Source organism: Panthera pardus, unplaced genomic scaffold (genome assembly GCF_024362965.1).
Source record: "Panthera pardus isolate Hobbes unplaced genomic scaffold, ASM2436296v1 HiC_scaffold_11, whole genome shotgun sequence".
In the NCBI taxonomy this organism is placed as follows: domain Eukaryota; kingdom Metazoa; phylum Chordata; class Mammalia; order Carnivora; family Felidae; genus Panthera; species Panthera pardus.
In genome coordinates, this window is record NW_026526666.1 from 34,278,986 (window position 1) to 34,302,489 (window position 23,504).

Sequence of the window (23,504 nt, forward strand, 5' to 3'; positions counted from 1 at the left end):
ATTAATTCTCTATTCACCCGTGTCTAATCTCTGTTGAATCTATGTATTGAAATTTTAATTTCAGTTACAGTATCTCAGTCCTAGAATTTCCATTTAATTCTTCACTATCTTTTTATGTATTGAACATACTAATCATAGATATTAGAGGTATTAGATGGGTACTTTAAAATAACTGAATTACCTATAGGTTTATTTTCTTTTGATTTTTATTAATTTGGTTTTTAAAACTAAGTGCAGGCAAACTGCATTAAAAGTTACAGTCTCTTAATGATGTCATTTCCTCTGAAGAGAGTTAATACGTCTTCTGGCCAATATATACAGTCAGAAGATCATAGTGATCCTGTTAAGGGCTGGTTTTGGACTTTGTTGGGGCTGGTCTATTTTAATTGTGCCCTCATCCCTGAGTGTGTCCCCTCTTCCTAAAGGGTAGTTCTTCTCTGGCTTATGAAACTGCAAGGTATTTATCTAGGACTCAGCACCTTGGTGGGGGATTCCAACCTGGATCTCCCTAGCACTGCGTGGACACTGAAGTCTGCTCAGCAATATAGCCTTCATTTGTTGCTTTTTGCTGAGTGTCTTGGAGCCTTGCCCTGTACATGCACAGCTTAGCAATGATCCAATACTTTAAGGGGGAATTGCACAACACTTTAAGGTTTTTTACAGTTCTTACCTCTCTGGGATTTCGCCTTTCAAGAAAAAATGCCAATGTGAATATGAAGCCGTATTTCCCTTCTCTCAGGAATTAGTCCCTCAAGTCCTACCAGAGTTGGTTTCTTTCCAATGACTTCACACAGTTGTGTACTTTGTTTAGCTTTTAAAGTTATTTTCAGTAGAAAGATCACTTTAATTCAAGCTACTCTATCATGTCTGGTACCAGAAGTCCTGGCATTAAGATGTTTTAAAGCTTTCCAGGAGATTCTAAAGTATAGCCAAGATTGAAAACCACGGATGATGGTTTAACGTTGTGTTTAGATTTAACAATTTGCAACAGTTTGCCTTGGCCTATATATTCCACAAACACCAGGGACTTCTCTGCCTTATTTACTGTTATATCTGTATCATCTAGAACACTATCTGGCACATAGTCAGTTGGGTTGGCTAATAAACAGTAGAAACATTAATATAAAGCCTATTACAAAAATAATATACTGAACTATACATTTAAAAAATGGTTAAATATTTTATGTGTATTTTAACCAAGAAATAAAGGGAGAAGACTCTAAAACAAAGTTATCACAAAGAAATGCTCCATTTTAAGGACAAATGAGGAGTCTACACAAGGCAAAGTGTAATGGTTTGGAAAAACTGAACAGACTATGGCCTAGTCATAAAAATATCTCCAAATAAAAAGTAACTTAATGTCTCATCTCTCTATACAAGTCTAAGCTTGGGGTATTTCTCTAACTGAACTGAGGTCAACAGAGTATGAAGGATGGCTTTTTAATGATGCCATAAAATGTGTAGGTCAGTGTTAAACATTTCACTTCTGTGGGCCAATGATCTCAGAGAGACATTGCAAAAAAAGTGGCTTTAGCTAATGTGAAATAATAGAAAATATATGTTGGTTTCTACTAGAAAGTATTTGGTTTCTACTAGAAGTTCCTGGTGCAGAGCTCCTAAAACCCTTGTAATTTCCTAAGTGATAAGAACACTAGGAGCATCTTTTGTTCTAATATTTGGTCTTTGACCCCAGTTCATGACACAGACCTTGTCTGACATCCTTGTCATTTCCTGGTTGATAAGAGTGTCTTTAGTTCTAATGAGGTGACTCTGGGTAGGCTCCTGAAATCAGGGCTTGTCACCAAAAGACCAGGCCATGATTTGAAGCTTGGAACTTTCAGATCTATCCTCCTTCTCTTGAAAAGGGGGAAGGGCTTAAAATGGAGTTAATGATGGCCTATGTGATAAAGCCTCCATAGAGGGTTTGGAGAGTTTCCAGGTGGATGAACACATCCATCGGGGAGAATAACATACCCTAGTCCATGGGGAGGGAAGATCCTGCACTTGAAATCCTCCCAGATCTAGCCCTATTCATCTCTTCACCCAACTGTCATTTCTGTCCTTTATCACATCCTTGAATAAACTGGTAGAAGGCATAAGTAAGTATTTCCATGAGTCCCATTAGCCCCTCTAGCAAATTAATCAATTCTGAGGAGGGGGTCATGGGAACCCCCAATTTGTAGCCAGGTCAGATGGAAGTTGTGTGTAACCTGGGGACTGTCATCTGAGATGGGGTGGGTACAGTCTTGTGGGACTGGGCTCTTAATCTGTGGGATCTGGCACTGTCTCCACGTAGAGAGGGTTAGAATTGAGTTAAATTATAGGAATCCATCTGATGTCATGAAGAATGGCTCGGTGTGGGAAAAAACCTGCACACATTTGGTGACCAGAAGTGTCAGAAGTGAAGTGTCCTATGTGAAAGTAAAATTAGAGAAAGAAAGGAGGTAGCTGGACTGATTTTTTTTTTTCTTTTAGAGCTAAGAAGAGTCAGCAAAGTCCAAGAACATGGTTGGCAGTTAGAAAAAATGCAGATTAGAGGAACCAGCTGGTTTAGCATTTGAATTTGCTAAAGTGTGAACTCAAATCAAAGCCAGCTGAAATGGTCAAAACTAAACTAAACAACTAAACTAAACTAAACTAAATGTGCAGTCAGGATCTCAGAGCTTAACGAGATTAAGAGAAGGTGGGGCAGCATTCTGCTCTTAATGTAGGTCCTACAACTTGAATTGACATTGACATAAGAAAAAGAGGGACAGCATATATATGCTACCTGAGGCCTGCTCTAGCCCCATGTACTTTTACATCTTGTGTTGGGCTCTTGCAATTTGTCAGCTGGAGGTTTTTTCAGGTTGCTTCAGAACCTCAGAGTGACTAGTAACAGGTGAGGTGCTGAAATGCCTTGGTGGCACTTACTATTCTAAGTTATTCTGTAGTATAAAATCCTCCTCCTTCTTCCTCCTTGAAATTTTTAGTCTGTTATGATCACAAACATATGCATGCAAAACAATCTTAAAAGTCAGGGTGGGGCTGCCTAGCCCTTTGTGGAGCTTATTACCAATAGCTCAAAGGTTAAACGTCACAAACAGGAGTAAAGACATCTGGTAGGTAGCCTAGAACTGATAGTTTTAAAATTTCAACTGTATATGTAGGGATTTAGTAAAATGAACAGTGGGATTAATTTATGTGGAAATGTGTTTTCTTGGGGTCCTTGGAGGGAGGTGAGGTTTGGGAAAGGAGGGAGGGGATTTCTGGTTGAAGCCCAGGGATGACCAGCTCTGTATTACCCTCCTCTTTTTATGGTGCTGACACTTCAGGGCTTCCATCATGGCTGTAATCTATATTGGGCATATGTCATTAAAATGAGAGCTATAGCTTCGAGAAACCATGATACTGACAGGCTGAATCCATTGCCTCTGACTGAATCCAAAGACCTTTGTATTAGTTTCCTAGGGCTACCATAACAAAGTACCATAAACTGGGTGGCTTAAGACATCAGAAATGTATAGTCTATCAGTTCTGGAGGGTAGAATTCTTACATAAGTTGTAGGTAAGTCCATGTTCCTTCTGAAACCTGTGGGAGAATCCTTCCTTGCCTCCTCCTAGCTTCTGGTAGTTTGGCAGCACCTTTTGCATTTTTTGGCTTGCAGCTGCATAATTCCAGTATCTTGCTTTATCATCACATGACATTCTCCCTGTATTCCTGTGACCATCCTCTTATAAGAACATCAATCATATTGGATTAGGGGCCTACCCGACTCAAAAGAATGACCTCATCTTAACTAATTGCATCTGCAGTGACCCTATTTCCAAATAGGGTCACATTCTGAAGTACTTCAAAGATATGTTAGGACTTCAACATATATTTTTTGGAGGGACACAATTCAACCCATGATGACCCTAATGTGGGCAACCAGAGATGAGAAGAAAGAAACTATTTCCTTAGTGATGGAACCTAGTTCTGTATTAATAACATTCCACTGGGATAGAGACATGTGTCTGCATGAAACATAGCTCATTTTCTCTGCAGGGCTCCCTCCTCCTTTCCCCATATTTGACCCCTCTCTGTTTAATGATTTGCAAAGGAGACATACTACCCAATGGTGATAGTGCAAAGCTTTTCTTGACTGAAAGAAAGCCTGTATTGATATTTATAGGGAGTTATTGACCCAGACTTAATGTTTTCTACCACTTCCAAGGACTCAGGCTTCAGGATGAAAATCTACTATTCTGAGTGAGCCCAACGGTGGAAATGAGAAAGTAATCTTTTTTTATCTGCCTTTCCAATTTGTTTGCCAAGGTCACGTCTCCCTGTGATAGAAGCCATTCACACTTCACATACCAGCCAGTTGACTATGACTCTGAGGTTATTAGAAAGAGAGATGGGAGAGAAACTGCCAGATATATTATTTTTCTGACTGTCTGGAAGAAAAGACCACTAAGATCTTTCTTAGGAAAGAGCGTTTATTCCCAGAACTCTCTCACACACCTCCTTGTTGGTGAATATTTGAAATTTGATGAGTTGAAAAACAAACATCCAATTTATAGCACTGCTTTTAACCTGGATTTCTTCAAGGGCAATAAATAGCCAGCTGTGTATGAAATTGTTAGGGACAGCAGAGGAGGATATTTACATAACAGTAGAGCTTAATTTGCATATGTCTACTCCAATTATGTTGGCTGTTCTAAGGCAGCTTTCAAAGTTAAAACTGCCCTTATTTCTTCCCTGATTTCTTTCTTCCCTGAAGCTTGGCAAGCAACGCAATGCAATGGCAAGAGCATAGATTCGGGAGTCAGAAAGACATATGTTTGAATCCAGATCCCTTGAATTCTGGTTGTCAACTTGGGCAACTCCTAAGTCTCAATTTCCATATTTGTAAAATGTGTAAGTCAAGTTTCTCAGGCGTCAAAGGCTGTGCTGTGGACTTGTCAGAGGAGTGTGCTCATAAATCCCACAGTTCCTAATTCAAATCCCCTAGTCATTTTCCTTAAGCTCACTGAGCCTCAGTTCCTTCATCTTTAAAATGAGGGAGGATAATAGGATCTATCTGTAGAGTGGAAGAGATTGGTAAAGAAGGTAGTTTAGACCCTTTCTTAGTTATAAAGTAGAAAGCATCCTCTTGTTGATATTTGTGCATTAACTAAATGAATTTATTGAAATGATTTTGGGCTGAGTGATATCTATGGGTCTAAATATGAATATTGTTTCATTCATACATGTAGAGGCATGTGTGCTGTTCTAAGTAGAGAATTATTCCTCGGCTTGAAACATGCTGTAGAATCATTACATTCCAGGGAGAGAATAGGTGTTTGTTTTCTCTCTGCCTCTCTGCTTTTTGTTTCCATTGTCCTGTGTCCCAGAGATTTTGAATACAGGGCATGTCCTTGGCGGAGAGGGCATAATGACATTTGGAGTCTGTTAAACTCTGTATCCTGGGTAGGATTTTTTGGACTCTAACCAAATGTCAAACATGGAATAAATGCTTTATCAGACATCAGCAGTCCTTCCACCTCTCCTTCGCTCACCCCAACTTCACTCCACTCCATGACTAACCCAAGCTCAGCGTGGAAGAACATGGGATGGATAAAGACTGATCTGGTACTAGGGGGACTGTTCCAGGATCACCTCACCTGAAGCACATCCTGGTCCATTCAGAGGGTACTTAGGGAATGGAATGAAGTTTTCAAACCCCAGAGTGCCTTCTGTGAGGTAGAGATGAACCCCTTCAGGAAACTGCGGACCAAGACAATCCCACCCTGAATCATGATAATAAACCATACGGCAGAGTCCTCTTAGCCTCTGGACTCTGCCTCCGTGTTGGCCTTCCAGGCTTCCTAACCTGCATCTTCCTGTACTGCCTGCCCTGTATTTTCAGCCCTTGTGCTTAGAGGCACAGATGCCTTTTGTATAGTAAGCTGTAAAAGGGCAGCTCGGATGTCACTTGTCATTATTTTCACAAGGAGAATTCTGGCTTTCATAGAAGCTGTGGGTTTGACAGTTTCCCAGCATTCCTGGCAGTAACTTTTTCTTTTTCTTCCACAGCTTAAAGCTACTCTGCTCTCTTTTCTGCCTCACTGTTACATTCATTAGGAACTATGTTGTCACAGTTGCTTTCTCTATTTTTGATATTCACTTAAGTTAAAACATCAGACTTGTTCTGGCATGGAGTTGTCCCAAATTAGAGAGAAAAGCAACAGAGTGGTCAGGAGTAAAATCCCAAATCTTCAAAACACTGTTAATCTGCCAAATTTAACTATTCTATGGCAGTGAATGGGCAGGTTTTCCACTTGTGAATTTGGGAAGAAAGTTAATTTCCACCTCTGGATCTATGATCAGATTTCATTTGTCTGGTGTGTTTAATTTAACTAATGGTTACTGAGCACCTACTGTGTGCTAGGTCTAAGGATTTCAGTTGAATAAAGTATCAACCTTATTCTCAGGGCTTATTGCCTTTCAGACATTGAGTCGAGATATGCCAGTTCAACCATGCAAAGTCACAGTCCCCATGCTGTTTGATAAACTGAATCCTGAACATATGTAACTGAGAATATGATCCATGTTCAGTCCTCCAAAATGAACAGCTAAGCCTCGCGAGGCAGGAGCGAGACCTCCTGGGATTGCGGAGCATCTAGGATCATATGGGTAGTGGTAACTCCATTTGACACCTGTGTGGCACTTTAGAGTTTGTAAATATTCTAATAACTAACCTCTGTAATGTGATCAGGATAGATGCTATTGCCTTACCCATTTTATTGATAACAGAATTGAGGCTCAGATATGTCACAGGGCTCTCTCAAGGGCAGGCAGCAAGGAAAGAAGTGACAAAGCTAGGACTAGAGCTAAGGTTCTGACAATTTTCTCTCCTGTTTTTCTTGCTACAATTTATTTAAGCCCAATAAGCTGATAGCAATAATCTAAAACAATATTCTCATAAATGTTTATGATAGAGAGGGGGAAATGCTACTTTAATAAATAACTTGCAACTGGACACTGAAAATAACATCTCTACATCAAACTCTCTTTTTAGAACAAGGCAAGAAATAAAATTAAAAGAAAAAAGCAAAAAAGGAAATGTGAGATGATATAAGTCGGTGGTTAAGAATCCACTTTGGGCAAGTTGGTGAATTTAGTAAACTTCCATTTGTTCACCTATGAAATAAGAATGATATTAATACCTATTTCATACATAGTAAATATTCAACAAATAGTAGCTCTAAGTATTGCTATCATCATTATAAGTGTAATTATACTAAAGAAAATAAAATCTTAAGCAACTCTGACTGAGCCTTCTGGAGGACACTAAAAGTCAACCCCGGAGTTTCTCAACCAGGACCTGTCCTTGGTCCTTTTTGCTTTGGAAAGACATTTGCCCAGAAAGGTACTGCTCATGAAGCATTTAGGAAAGGAGAGTGGAGGTAAGAAAATTAAAATTAGCCACAGTTTTGCTCGATGAGGCTAATTTTCTTTTAAAGTCGCAATCATCTCTAGTGATGTGTCAGCGCAATTACATGTTTGGGTATTTGGAAATTGAGTACCTTTCTACATAAGTGGATTCTGAGGTAGAGGCTGCCATCTGCCTCAACTGGGACCTGTGATTTGATAGTGTCGGGATTGAGGCAGGGAGTTCACCCTCCATCTGCTTCGGGATCTCTCTCCCAGGACATGCACTGTGAGTGAGTGACTCACTACCTTAAACAGAGATGCTGAACAACAGCATCAGCAATGACAGTGAACACAGCTTGTGGACTTCCAAGGAACCTGTAGCTTAACAAGTCACATGCGTGCGGCTCCTGGGTGGCTCAGTCTGTTAAGCCTCCATTTCTTGGTTTTGGCTCAGGTCATCATCTCACGGTTTTTGAGTTTGAGCACCAGGTCAAGCTCTGTGCTGGCAGGGCAGAGCCTGCTTGGGGTTCTCTCTCTCCCCCACTCTCCCTGCCTCAGTTGCGCTGTCTCTGTCTCTCTCGGAATAAATAAATACACTTAAAAAAAAAAAGTCACATGTGTATACCCTAAAGGAAGATAAAGCTAAACGGAAGAGGATCCAAGTTAACTGTCCTCTGAAATTATTTTGAATTGTGTAACTGAAATGTCAAAAGGCCATAGGCCTTTTAAAAGGCAGTTGCTAATTGTTTATGATGGAGTCTGGATAAGTTATTTTGCGTGGTTTTTCCTAATTAAGAGATCCAAACAAAGTGGAAAGATTTTGATTCTTCTGATAGTTATTTTTGACCTGCACTGTGCAGGAGGGGTAGGGATACTGTGGTTTTGAAAGGGCCTGGCCAGGAGCATTCGTTTACATGCCACAGCTATGTGCTGGTTTGCTCCCGAAGCCCTTCCCCAAGGAGCCACCTACAGTATCAGAGGGTCAAAGTTTATTTTGGATTGAATAAAAATGAGGCATGTGAGCTAACACATATAACCATTTTTGTGTGTGCAGGAACCACAGTCTTTTCCATTTCCTCTTTAAAACTGAGGACTGGGAAACTCATCAAGGAGACAAATTCATTCATTTTAAACATGTTATATAACTCAGGATTGTGAGATCAGGAAATGAAATGGAAAAGCCATTTCTGCCATCAGGCTTGTAGCAATCTGTGGTGGGGTTTTACTATTTACTCTGTGTTGTTGGGAATCCTCGTGTGCCTTTACATTCACAAACTTTAATGTGATCACGTGTACTTGCTGTATTATGTCTGGATATTTACAAGCTTACTTGACAATCATTTATAGAAATTCTAAGCCTTTATCAAATTATGAAAATGGCCTAATCACTGGCATACATTATTCGGTACTTACAAAGCTATACACTTTTAATTAAGCTAAAATATTTTCCAAAGGGATCAAACATATCTGTTTTCCTATTTCCTTTTCACACCCATTACTTACAGAATGGAGAAAATTCCAGAAGTACTTTCATTCCCTACAGGAGATTATTTATGTGAAGAGGCATCTAGTCCAATTAGCTCTAATCCCATTAAATTAGGCAGCTATTTCTTTGGTGCCTTGTTATACATACACTGTGGTGTAATGACAGATGCTTCATTGTGTAACTTGATGTATTCATTATTTTGGTTTCGATTACACTTTCCCAACTAAAGTCATGCTCTTTCCACTTTAGTTTCTCATGTTTCCTATTGACCTTTCTCCCCCAGCCCCCTTTGTAAGAGATGAAAGTCAAAATGCGTACATGTAGAATACAACATTGTTTCAATTTGTTTGAATTCTTAAGTGAAAACATTCACTCTAGAATTCACCATAAAGTGAAGCAAAATCCCAAAATAAGCTTTGGCAATGTTGTCATCAGGAAATTCCTATGGAACAAAGTCTAATATCTGTGCCTATGAATGGGACACAGGCCTTTTCAGAGAGGCTAAAGCAGGATTCCTGGAATACAGTAAGTGGTCAATATATGGTTTTTTAATATTAAAAAAATATTTTTGTGGCAAGAACATTTAATATGAGGTCTACCCTCTTAAATGTTTAAGTGCATGATTTAATAATGTTAACCATAGGCACAATGTTGTAGAGTAGATCTCTAGAACTTATTCATCTTACGTAACTGAAATTTGTGGAGCTAAACCCTAGCGTCACCTGGGAGATCTGCCTGACTACAACAAAAAAGCAAGTTTGGGGAAATGAAGTGCCTAAAAAAGAAATGTGGTACATGATAGCCTGAGGATGTTGGCATCATCCCATGAGTTCACTTTAAATAAAGGAAAACGACAATTGAAAGAGAGAATTTGAAGAAATTTTCTATTGGATTGTGAATGTGTGCAAATCATACTACAGAGATTTGGGTTTTAAGTATCTATCATCTTTCCTTTAAAATATTACATCCTTTCAGGAGTTAGCACTTACCACTCCACTCTGAAGAAGGTAAGTAAATACTATCTCAGCTCCAACAAGATGTGCTATTCCCCAGAGTCAAACAGGAACAATCAATATGATAAAAGCACAAGTTTTACTGCTACATTTCCCTTACCTTTCTCCAGGAGATTTGTATTTGCGTGGGTCAATTTTCTAATTTCTCTTGGTCACTATTACGTTTTGCATGTGAAGAATTAGGCAGTGCTAATTAGGAAGAAAAGAACTATATCATCACATCAAAAAATATAAAAGTTAACATAGTAATGGTAGAAGCACTAATTGGTAATGGTATTAGCATTAATTAGCCAGATTCTTCCTGAGTCTTACTTGGTCCCTCCCGTGAAACCAACGAAGAAAACGTTTAGAAGCTAATACAGTATGTTCTAGTTTACATCTAGTGAAGTGAGCAAAATGTAAATGTAGACCTCAGGATGATCACAAAACAATCATGTAATTAACATTTCATTCAAGAAACAGTATATCCAGCTTCCCATAAACCCATCTTGTGCTCATTCCCAACCACTGGCCCTTCTTTCTTCCTCTAAGGTAACCACTATCCCAAATACTTGCATGATAGTGTTTAAACTTTATGTAAGTGGAAACACAGTCTATACTATTTTGTGACAAGATTTTTCATTCAGTTGAAGATATAAGATTCATCCATGCTGTTTTCTGTATTTGCATTTTGTTCATTTCCCTTCCTATGTCATACTCTACTGTGTGAATATAGCAAATTTATTTATTCTTTCTACTAATGATGGACACTTGGGTTGTTTCTTAGTTTTGGTTATTATGAAGAGTGTTGCTAATGAACACTCACAAACATGTTTCATGGTATACATGTGCATGCCTTTCTGTTTGGTATACACCTAGAGTTGCAGGTGTATATAAGGTATGCATTCATTCAACTTCAGTAAAGAATGTTGTAAGTTTTTTAAGTGGTCGTACCAATTTTTACTTCCGCTAGTGGTGGTAAGTGTTCCCATTGTTCCACATTATGCCCAAACTTTGTAGTATCAATCTTTTACACTTTACTGATTCTTCTGGGTAGAGATATTTCATTATAGCTTTAATTTGCATTTTCCTGGTGAATAATGAAATTGAGTATTTTTTCATTTGTTTATCAACCATATGGATATCCTCTTTTGTAAAGCGCCTGTTCAAGTCTCTTGCCATTATTCTATTGAATATTTTGACTGTATTGTGTAAGGTCTTAAGTTTCACTATTTTTCATATTAATATCAATGGACCCAACAAATGTTATTGATAAGATCATTGTTTAACCACTGCTCCATTCGTGCTGCTTCATCATAATCAAGTGCCCATATATGTGTGGGTCCGTTTGTCCTTTTTCTATCCTGTCCACTGGTAGTTTCTCTATCCTTGAGCTATTACTATTACTACATTGTCTAAATTGCTATAGTTTTATAATAACTCTTTATATCAGGAAGAATAAGTTTTTTTCACACTTTGTGATGTTCCCAGAGTGTCTTAACCAATCTTAGTTATTTGCATCTCTATATACATGTTAGAATTAGCTTGCTTATTTCTACTGTACATACACACACAGGCGCGCGCGTGCACACACACACACACACACACACACACACACACACACAAAGTCCTAAGATTTTGTAAGAGATAGTATTGATTCCATTAGTTTCATATGGGAAAATGTCTTTAAATATCTTTAAAGTAGGTAATCTTCTAATTCATGAACATGGTAAATTCCTCTACTTATTTAGATCTTTTTAAAAAAATTTTCAGTAGTGTGTGTGTGTGTGTGTGTGTGTGGTCTGCACGTGCACGTGTGTATGTGTGTATATAAAGGTCATGCACAACTTTTCTTAGATTTCTTCCCGGGTATTTGATTTTTTATGTTTGCTATTGTGCATAGAAATTTTAAAATTTCCATTTTCCATTTGTTGCTGAAATGTAAAAGTCAATTAATTTAAATATTTTTACTTTGTATCCAATGACATTGCTAAGCTTCATTATTTATAATAATTTATCTGAGGGTTTTTATTTATTTGTATTTTTTTAAGTTTACTTATTTATTTTGAGACAGAGAGTGTGAGCAGGGGAGGAGCAGAGAGAGAGAGAGAGAGGGAGAGAGAGAGAATTGCAAGCAGTCTCCACGCTGTCAGTGCAGAGCCTGATGGGGGGCTTAATCTCAGGAACCATGAGATCATGACCTGACCTGAAATCAAGAGTTGAATGCTTAACCAACGGAGGCATCCAGGTGCCCCTACTTTTATTTTTTTTAAGTTTATTTATTTATTTTGAGACAGAGAGAGAGCATGTGCATGTGCACAAGTGGGGGAAGAGCAGAGAAAGAGAGAGAGAGGATCCCAAGGAGGCTCTATGCTGTCAATGAAGTTTTGCAGTTGCGTAAATCTAGCTTGACCATGACGTATTATCCTTTTTATATACTGTTGGATCTGTTTACTAGCATTTTGCTTAGGATTTTTATTCCTAAGTTATGAGGGGGATTGGCCTGTAATTTTTTCTTGTAATACACTGTCAGGTTTTGGTGGTAATTTATATTAACCTCCTAGTGGACACATCTCGTGCTTTTTCTCACTTGAAAAAGTAAGTGATCCAATATCAAGGAATGACAGGAAGCCTCTAGGAATAATGTCACACTCAAGAAACTGAGGTGTAAAGAAATGAATTCTAACAAACTATAGGAGCTTGTGAGTGCATCTTTCCCCAGTCAAAAATCCAGGTGAAAACACAGGCCAGATGATACCTTGATTGTAGCCTTCTAAGGCTCTGGGGAGAGAACTCATTTAAAACGGTCCCCAGACATTTATCCCACAGAAACTATGAGATAATAAACATGTATTATTTTAAGCTTCTAAGTCTGTGGTAATTTCTTATGTAGCAATAGGAAACTAATACACTTTCTGTCTCTTTTGACATGTCCCTTCATTATTTGAACACTTCTTTATTTTATGACCTAACGAGATGTTCCAGGCTTGGCTTATCCATTCTCTGAATAAACCAGGAATTAACCATTTTTCCAAGAAGTTCTAATTTCTTTTAGTAGAGAATGGAATTTAGAAAACAAGACCTTCATGCTAGGGGTACTCAATATTATTGGGGTGTCTTGTTCTTAGGCCTTCCCATTGGACAGAACTAGGGAATGTGTGTGGATGTGGGTACATTCACATTTATATTTATATTCATTCCTAGTTCAATCTATACATATTGAATCACACAAATTCACACCAAAACCCCACTTCTAATCTAGTACCAAAGGATTTATTCTAGTTTTCCTTCCTTATTTGTAACTGCCTTCTCTGACAGGAGAAACCTGGTTCTGATCTTCTTCAATATGTTTCCTTATTGGATAAACCTCTTATGTCTGTAACCAGTCTCCCATCATCTTTATCATCCTCCATTTCTTGGATGCCTTCATCACCATGCTCAGTCCCCATTACCCAATTGGTTGAACTAGTGCCCTATCACCCTCAAAACACCTATTTTACTAATGGATTATGAACTGAGTTATCTAAGAAGAAAGAGATCTAGTTATTTTTGATTGAGCACCAGACATTGTATATGAAAAATTCTAGAGAGAATGTGAAGCTCAGGGTGATTTTCTGTCCCCCAGAGAATATTTACATGGTTGTAGGCAACTAGGGACCCCATAAATGCCCATTCACCTTAATAAAAACTTGTGATTGAGATGATTTGAAACTAGACTTTCATCGGTACCAGGACCTGTTTCAAGCTGACCCTTACTTCTACTATCTAATGCAAAGCCTCTCCCTTTGGAAGTCCTTGAACTCCAGTTTTTGTCCCCTAACTCCATGATGCTGATAAGAGGTCTACTTGGCTTCTCAGATTTTCAGCTATGTTTTCCAGAATTGGAAGAAATCCCAAGGGAGAAAAGGGCTCTAATACCATGCTATCTAAATCTATTTCTTCTAGATATTACCCCCATAATTCCTTACTACCTTGTTAGCTCTTTGGTGTATTCAAGCAATTTTTTAAAGTATGTTTTGTCTATTCTACTAGTTATTATCACTAGGAGATTGTCCCAAGTTACCTGGTATGCCATTTTTTGGTGGCTTCTTATTTTTAAGCTAACATATAGTCAATATTTACTATGTTCTTAGCACCACTTAAGTATGAAGTGCTTAAGTATGAAGATATGCTTTATCTCATTTAATTTTACAACTACTTATGAGATAGATGCTATTATTATCCCATTTTACAATTGGGAATCCAGAGCTTAGTGGTATTCAGCGGCTGGCCCAAGGTCATACAGCAATATATAGAGGTCAACTCAGGTCTATCTGACTCCAAAGCCTAAAATTTAAAACACGGAGCTGAGCTATTTCCTACCATTAATCTTCATAACCCAGAAACAAAACACCCTATAGAGGGAGTATTAGATATTAGTCTATCAAGACAATTTTGAAAGGGAAGACAAGAACAGAGACATTTTCTTTATTGCTTAAATGACTCTGACAGGACCAAAAATAAGCTTTCAAGTTTGGACCCAAGGTACACATTTATTTTTTTTTATCCAAACAAGAACTGTGATGGATATAAAGTTAAATTAAAAGAGTTAACTGGGGGAAAATACCATCCTAACTACTTCTGTGGCATCAATTAACTTACAGTTCAGAAGCTTGAGTTCCCTTTTCCTCTGGTAGGAATCTGTCAGTTCACATAAAATTGTGCACTGTGACCGGATGTTAGGATGTTATAGAGGCAGACAAGCAAGATGTGTCTGACTGATGCATCTGGACAGGAAACCTTAAATATGGTTTTCTTTTCTTAAAAAAAGAAATCCCAGCCACATATGTTTTTATTTTTCTTCTCAGCCTTTGGTGTATGAAAGCATAGGACATGTTATTGTAGGTAGTACTTCTCAGGAGAGCAGTAGCACTTTTTAAAGATTTGAGGGGCCCTAAAATTCTTGCAGACATTTACTCAGATATTTTGATCCCAGCTACTTTTCTAAAATATATTTATTTGTACTCCTTTGTGTACAAACTAGAACAAGTTGGCTAAATTTTCTTAAAAATTTTGGAAAGATATTCTTTCAGAAATAGTTCATATTTTCCTATCAGCAGAATTTTATTAGCGAGGCCATGAAGCTAGTCTCCCGGACTCCCAATCTTTCTGTGGACAGTTAGTTTTCACTGTACCACCTTGAACTTTTAAGTATAACATCTAGTCTTTCTTCAAAGAAGTCATAACTCTTTCTAAGATGATAACCATCCTTCTTTATGAGGTGTTTGTGAAGTTTGCAAAGGATAAAGGGCTGATGAATGTTGACTGATTCTTCCTCATGGAGTGAGGCATTAAATATTGACCCCAATTACTTAACCAAATGTGGAGTAATAAAAACTGTTGGTATTATAGGCTTTCTTTGCATTGCTGTTTTATCTATTTTGTCTGATTTATTTCTGTTTTTCGTTTTTTTATTAGCTCTAACCAGCTGTTAATAACTTTCTAAAGTAACTTCCCATTTAGTTGATAATATTTGATCATACTCAAGTTATATTCTACCTAGATTTCAGCACTAGTAAATAAGTGGGTACAGAGGCACTTACCCACAGAGTTGGAATCTCTTTTCTTTTTGCTCCACTAGCTTCTTCTGGTAGAAGCAGCACATTAAGTCATCAGTACTCATGTAGGGCTGCTTTTATTGAATTGAGCATTGGTGTAATCAGGTCTGGACTGAGACAGATGGAAGCCCTAGACAAGACAGTAATGGGATACCTCATCAAACCAATATCTTTATTTAAAGTATTTTTTCAAGGGGTTCCAGGGGAGCATCAGTCAGTTAAGTGTCCGACTTCAGCTCAGGTCATGATCCCATGGTTCGTGAGTTTGAGCCCCACACTGGGCCCTGTGCTGACAGCTCAGAGCCTGGAGCCCACTTTGGATTCTGTGTCTCGTCCTCTCTCTTTGCCCCTCCCCTGCTCACACTCTGTCTCTCAAAAATAAATAAGCATTAAAAATAATAATAATAAAATAAAATATTTTTTTCAGTAGTTACTTAGTGGCGATGGTGAAAAAATGGTTTCTAATAATGGAAATAGAGTACAAATGCCTTCATGTTTAAAATAAGGAGCTAATTGGGGGTGCCTGAGTGGCTCAGTCGGTTAAGCATCTGACTCTTGATTTCAACTCAGGTCATGATCTCATGGTTGTGAGATCGAGCCCCAAGTCGGGCTCCACACTGGGTGGAGCTTAAGATTCTCTCTTTCTGTCTCCCTCTGCCCCTCCCCGACTCACACTCTCTCTCTCAAAAAAAAAAAATTAAGTAAAATAATGAATTTATGGGGGTGTCTGGGTGGCTTAGTTGGTTATGCATCTGACTCTTGATTTCAGCTCAGATCATGATCTTGTGGTAGTGAAATTGAGTCCCACGTCAGGCTCCACACATAGTGGAGCTTAAGATTCTCTCTCTATTTCTCTCTCTCTCTCTCTCTCTCTCCCTCTGCCCCTCCCCTGCTCATGCTCACTCTCTCTCTCTCTGTCTCAAAAATAATAAAATAAAATAAAATAAAATAAAATAAAATAAAATAAAATAAAATAAGGAGTTTATTACATGCAATTATTACTTGCAATATTCGGAATTAGACAACTTCTTGGGAGACATGTTAAATTATTTAAAATGTGAATAAATTATTCCTTCCCAGTAAATGCATCAAGCCCATGAATTATGCATATTCAGAATTTCAGCTTCAGGTGCCTGAGACATGGCTGATCTTAGCTGTAGTTGCACAAAAAAACTTATTCATAGGTACCACAAAAGACTAAATTGAGTTAGCGATGTGCCCATTTTGATCCAAGGACACAATTTTCTTCAGCAGAATCCCATGTGGTAAGTTCAATTTATGTTTTACCAGATACATATAAAGTCATGTGTGAAAATTTTAGTCAACTGGCCTTAGGTTTCCGATTTATCGAAGATAACATTTTAATGATTCTTGTGAACTAGCAACCCTGGGAAATGCCTAGCAGGCTGACCCCTTACTTCAGCTCTGAGTGTGATATTATCAGCCCTACTGAGGCCCGAATAAACTTATCTTTGTGAGGACATTTTTAAATAATGTTAGGCTGTGTCATCTTTATAGGGACATAAGAGCAATTCTATTTTAGTCTTAATTCCAAGAATTAGTTCTTTGCAGTTGGTCTCTTTTTACCTTTTGGACACTATGAATTGGGCAACTAATTAGATTTCTCTTTTTGTGCTTGTTACTTAAACATTGAGCCAAATTATATTCGTAGAAAACTCATAGGCCTTTATGTTGTAGAAAGAAATCTTTTTAAAATTAACCTTATTCCTGGCTTCATATTATGTTCCTACCATTGTTTTTCTTTCCTACTTTTACTTAAGATATCTTGCTTTATTTTAAGTATCCTCATAAGCTTCCCTTAATCCTTTTTGGAACGAGAAGAGGTATATATAAATAAGTCACTGCAGTTGCTAACTTAGTAAAGACCTTGTTCATTAGATTTGCAGAGAGAGAAAATAGTTTTGAGGGAATGGAACCTTATTTTGTGAAAGTTTGAGAAAAGCTTCCAGCGGAAGGGGGACACAGTTTGGGCTTCTGCTCAGTAGGGAGAAAGGGGGCTAACTTAGCAGAGGGAGGGGGACTCTGAAATTGAAGCTGGAACAGAACAAATGACAAATTTGACCTGTTTCACGGTGATGCAGAGGGTAGGCCCTTAGAAACATAGAGCCATCAGGTAAGTTATTGCTGGAAATGTTTGTGGAAAATTGTTGTATGCCTCTATTCTGGTAACATCTATTCTTCATTTTCATTTCTACTGCTCTCCAAGACATACATCTGAGGTAATTAACCTCAGATAATTAACCTCAGGTAATTAACCTCAATGTAATTAACATTGAATCACCTCTAACATCACTGGCTCAGGAGCCTCCTTCTTGACATTTCCCTTCCCGCTGACATGAGTCATTATTACACGTTCTGTCTCCCAGTTAACAACAGACAATGTGGACCGCTGACCCAGATTCTCTATCTTTTGAGGGTGAAGATGGGACTCAGAGACGCTACTTGTGCTCTGTTCATTACTTGAACAGAAATACGTGAGCTGAAAGTCTGGTTCTGTTAGCTCTGCTTGTCCACAGAGCAGAGAGCTGATTAACAGGGAGTGACCAGAATAGAGCAGGGCACGCAGAGGAGTGGGCGAGGGTAGCAGTGGAATTACAGACCTGGGGCTTCCCAATTCTCGTGCCTCAGGAGGTCCAGCTGTGGCTCCTGACTCTTGTTTCTTATCACCATTCTCCTCTTTTTGTGGTTGAGGTAGCTCAGGTAGCTAGCGACCACTTAGAGGTGAATAATCCCTCACTGAGACTTTAGACCTGAAAAAAATGTATCCAGTGGGAACCACCAAGGGTGTGCTTAGAGATCTAGATACAACACTCATCCATTCAACGGGTGTTTATGGAGGGCTACTATGTTCATCCTCACTCAGAATAAGCCATTGAACCAGATTTATTGAGTTGCTTATTGTCTAGTAGAGGATAAATCCATAAAGTAGGTTAAATCGCAAGGTGGAAAAGTGTTTACTGATACAAAAATGTGTTTATAATAATTGTTAAGTGAATAAGAGTATTATAAGGCAGCATGTATTATACATTCGTAAAACCATATATATGTGTATATGTTCAAATATGTGTGTATGTATATGTACATATATGTAAATATATATTTTTTTCTCTCAATCTGTACATGTATGTTTGATATACAGATCACACATATCACACATATATCACATATGTGTACAAACTGAGAGAGAAAATGAAAATAATGTGAAGTCTTGAAGGACACCAAAATGTTAGAAGTGGTTATCACTCTGGTGAGATGATCATTGATGGTTTTTATTGCCCCACTTTTTCCTATCTGCATGTATTATATATTTTTAATTTTATTTTTATTATTATTTGTTTAGTGTTTATTTTTTGAGAGAGAAACAGAGAGCACATGTGCATATGTGCGTGAGTGGGGAGGGACAGAGAAAGACAGGGCCGGAGGATCCAAAGCAGGCTCAGCACTGACAGCACAGAGCCTGGATCAGGGGCTCAAACTCACAAACCATGAGATCATGACCTGAGCCAAGGATGGACACTTAACTGACCCAGGCACCCCTGCATGTATTATTTTGAATCAGAATTATAGATAACCTAGAATATGTTTCAAGAAGTTTTTCAAAAATATAAAATAATATGTATTTTACAAACTCTGCTTGCATGCATCTTTATAAATCACAGTAAAAAATAAAATCAATAATTGACATTGAAATATATATCTAATAAAAGGATGGGCATTGGGAAACTTTAGAGAAACAATAATATAAAAAAGCTTTTCAGTCTAATATTTTTCAAAGTAAATGACATCATTAACAAGTGTAGATGTTTTGTTTTGTTGTGTCATTCAACAAATATATATTGAGGTTTTTCTAAGGTACCAGGCCCTATTGTAGGCTCTAGAGGTACATCAGTGAATAAATCTGACAAACTTCTCAGCTCTTGTGAAACTTACATTCTTTTAGTGACAATCTTTTTAGGAAAATAGAAACTATCCCCTGGAGTGGGGGGAGACCTCACCTTTAAGTGTCAGGTCTCCTGCTCCATCCTGTGTACATTCCTATGTATAAGCCATGATGCTTAGCACATGGGACATAGGCCATCATGACAGCATTCTTGCATTCAAGGAGCTTTCTGTCCCAGGGAATATGCAAATAAATAAAGGGACAGGGGAATGGGAATGCATAAAAGACAGACTTATCGTGGTCTCTCTATTTTGGCCGTAGGTGATAGCAGGGAAGACTTGTTGCCAGTTGGAGATACTATCTGAGCAGAGATCTGAAAAGTATGTGGGAGTTAACCAGGTGAGAAGGCTGGAAGAAGGGCATTTCAGCAAGGAGAAATGGGGGGAAAGAGAACATGTGTCAGAGAATGCAAGTGGCTCAGGATAGCTGGATCTTTTGCAGAGCTAGAAGTGGCAAGGAATGAGATAAAAAAGGTAAGCAGAGATCGTTTGTTGTTTAAGAGGCAATATTGTGTTGCAGGCAAGGGTATGGCCTATAAAATGGCCCATATAAAGTGCTTAGAATAATAAGAGTTCAACAAATGTTAACTATTGATTATGTTATGGGGCTTCGTTTGCCATGATAGGAAACTTAATATTTCTGTGCCATCTACAGTTTCTCTTCAAATTGATAGCTAAATAGTAGTGTCCAAACAGAAGCAACTCTGGAGCTAGCAAAGCCCTAAGAGCCAATTCTATATGTGGCCATATCATGTTTGTCCAAAGTCACCTGATTTTTGTTTTTATATAGAGTCAACTGTTCTAGGCTTTTGTCTCTGCTGGGAGATAATTTTGTAAAGGTCATACGTTTTTCATTAATTGATAATTAGCTAATTTCTTTGTGTCAGTGAATATGTATGTTGCTCATATAAAATACTACAATGCTGATTACTGTGGTTTTGTTCTGAGAGATGAAGTAAACTAAGGATTCTATTCATGACTGAAATCTGATTGGTGGAAATTACTCATGGTCCAGTGGATCTAGGAGTTAATCAGTAATGCCCTTTGATAAGAATACAAGTTGCAATCATTTGTTTTGCAATGAAGTAATGTGCATTTTAGATTTCATGTGGCCAAAATAAATTTTTGTTATTGTTCTAAATAAATGTTTGACAATGGTCAATGTGTTTTGCTGAAATATCCTCCAAACATAAGTAACTCTTCTTTTAATAAAAGCTGAAAATGCCCTATTATATCATTTATACAAATAGCACATGTATGAATGATGCAGGAACATGTTCATATATAACAGTGGAGTCCTTCTCATCCATGGTCTAGTGAGGCTCCTGTATCTCTGAGGTTCTCACTGGTTGGCTAGTATCCTTCACCAGAGTGCCACCTCTCTGTTTGCAGAAGATACCAAGAGTTGACCTTCAATATCCACTTTCCCTTTGAGTTTTAGCTGGTCATGTGGTTTCCCAGTTAGGGACTAATCTCCTTTTCAGCTATATGACCATATGATTGAGTTCTGGTTCACAGGATGGGAAGGAAGGGTATATATGCAATTCCTAAGTCATGCCATTAAAAAGACACTGCTTGTCCCCCACTTTCTCTGGTAGTGGATGTGGTTATAAAACCCAGCTTTGACCAATAGATGAAGACTACAGCCTAGGGGATGTGGAAGCAATAAAATAAAGGCAACCTTGATCCCTAGACAACTCAAGTAGCAGAATTATGACCCCATCCCACTGCCAAACCACCTAATAGCTTAGACTTCCACATGAGAGGGAAAAAAAAAAACAAACAAAATTCTGTTTTGCTTAAGCTAGTGTTATTTTGATTTTGTTAAATCAGACATAGTGAATACTCCAAAATAATAGCATTCAAAATACCTTTTTTTTTTTTTTACTGAAATGTGAACATGAGGTAGATGTAACACCCGTCATGTTGAAAGCAGAATGTTGTCAGAGTAGAGTTATCAGAGAGCCTCCATCAGTGAGCAGTCACATGAAAGAAGATTCTAAAGCAAAGATCTGCGTCTGCCTTCTTATTGCAGCCTCATTATTAGGAGCAGTGCCAGGCACATCCTAGACCCTTATAAACGAATGACAGATCCAAACAAGCCAGGCAAGACATACCAAGAAGGGGTGGAAACTAAGTATCTAATATAAAACAAATATAGTGTGGAAACTTTAAGTAGTGTAAGCAAAAGAAAGAGCATGTGAATAATAATATTAGCATTAATGAGAATTAATGTCTGGCACTACACTAAAAGTTTTCTGTGAGCCTTACATTTAACCGCCACAAACCTCCACAAGGTAAATATTACTACTCTCATTTTACAAAAGAGGAAATTGAGACTCAGAGGTTGCAGCTACTGTAGAGTTTAGCTCAGGTCACCAGATTATGCTGCATGTGAATGCACTAAAATGTATTCACTAGCCCATTATGGAACTGGTAGAGATAACCAGCAAAACACCTTCCTTAGAGCATTTAAGGATGAGGTGGTTTGTCTGGGGCAAAAGCGTGGCTATAACCTGTAAATATAGTTGAGAGGAAGAATATTGCCCTTATAAATGTGGTGCTTTATAGAAAAATAATTTTTTATATAAACCTCTTAGCTTTGTTTTGTAAAAATATTGAGACAGCATTGTGTATAGATAGCCTAGAATGAGATTTAGGGCTTCGATGTGACCTTGAGTAATTTCTTAAATTCTTTGACATTGGATTTCTTGTCTTTTCCCAAAAGGACTGGATTAGCTGTCAGCTCAGGTTGCAGGCAGTCCTAACTCCCTGTGGTGCCGTGATTCCCAATAGTTTTAGGAAGGAGGACATAATGGGAGTAGGCACACTCAGACTTTTAAAAGTCATATGCCCACTTCTCTGACTGGTGACCAGTTTAGAGGGCATAGGCATATGGTAAGCAAGGCCACATCTAGAGAAAATCTGACAAGTCAAGCCAAGCTGATCTAGGTATTTCTCAGTGTTCAGTTTTTATCTTTTCTAGTCTGGCCTTCTTCCTAGGCACCTCCAGACTCCTAATACCTTTCTCACACTTCTCTGTGCATTGCAGAATTTTCCCGTTAGAGTTTCTCAGAACACCTTTCTATGATGTCTTCTTTCCCAGAACTTTCAGGCATTTTCAAATCTATTCCCCAAGCATCATTCCCCCACTGCTGGTTAACTAGTCAGTTAAAGAAAATAATCAGGGCCGTGGGGATAATGGTTAGTAATAACCTAATCTTTTTCATATAATAGGGACCCTTCAGGGACTTCACCCCAAGAATCTGTTGGGGCCAGAGGTAAAGGAGCTTCTGGGGTTTGTGTAAGAAAGTTATATTTAAGACCAGATCTGGATGAAGAACTTAATTTGACATATGTCAGAGTTTTCTTCAGTTCAAGCCAATGTAGTAAATATTAATTAAATGTGACTCCATGACAGAGGTTGAAGTTTTTTTCACTCTCCTATAAGTGCCAGTTCAGTTCTCAGGACAGTTCAAACAAATATAGGATTCATTTCTGGGAAAGGTTTCTGCACTCAACTGCTGCTTCTTTTCCAAGTCTGGTAACCTGGGGAATATAATCTAAATAGAAACCCAAGGTCTGGGGCGCCTGGGTGGCTTGGTCGGTTAAGCGTCTGACTTCGGCTCAGGTCATGATCTCACGGTCCGTGGGTTCGAGCCGCGCATCGGGCTCTGTGCTAACAGCTCAGAGCCTGGAGCCTGTTTCAGATTCTGTGTCTCCCTCTCTCTCTGCCCCTCCCCTGTTCATGCTCTGTCTCTCTCTGTCTCAAAAAATAAATAAACGTTAAAAAAATTAAAAAAAAAAAAAAAAAAAGAAACCCAAGGTCTTCATTACTTCTCTCTGCCTTAAACCCACAGCAAATCCCCAGACATCAACCTCCTGCTTCTCATCCTCCAGACTCCACATGGCCCCTCTTAGAGCTCCAGATTCGCAAGTGCCTTCTAAAGGAAAGTGACCCTGATGTCAAACAAGAGAGAAAAGGAGAGAACACGGAGATGAGGAACTAGTACAGTTACTCATATCAGTGTATGTAATAAAGATTTGTTTGGAAGTAAGGAAATTATAACATCATCATAAATGCCATA

General features: G+C 38.3%; 1 protein-coding gene across 2 annotated transcripts in view; it reads left to right on the forward strand.

The window, feature by feature from the left end:
- ODF2L (outer dense fiber of sperm tails 2 like) overlaps positions 1-23,504 on the forward strand; it is a 169,983-nt gene that overhangs the window by 140,742 nt on the left and 5,737 nt on the right. For both annotated transcript variants that reach the window (XR_008418805.1, XR_008418804.1), the window contains one exon: positions 19,679-19,737. The gene's annotated coding sequence lies outside the window, so the exon portion shown is untranslated. The remainder of the gene's footprint in view (positions 1-19,678; positions 19,738-23,504) is intronic.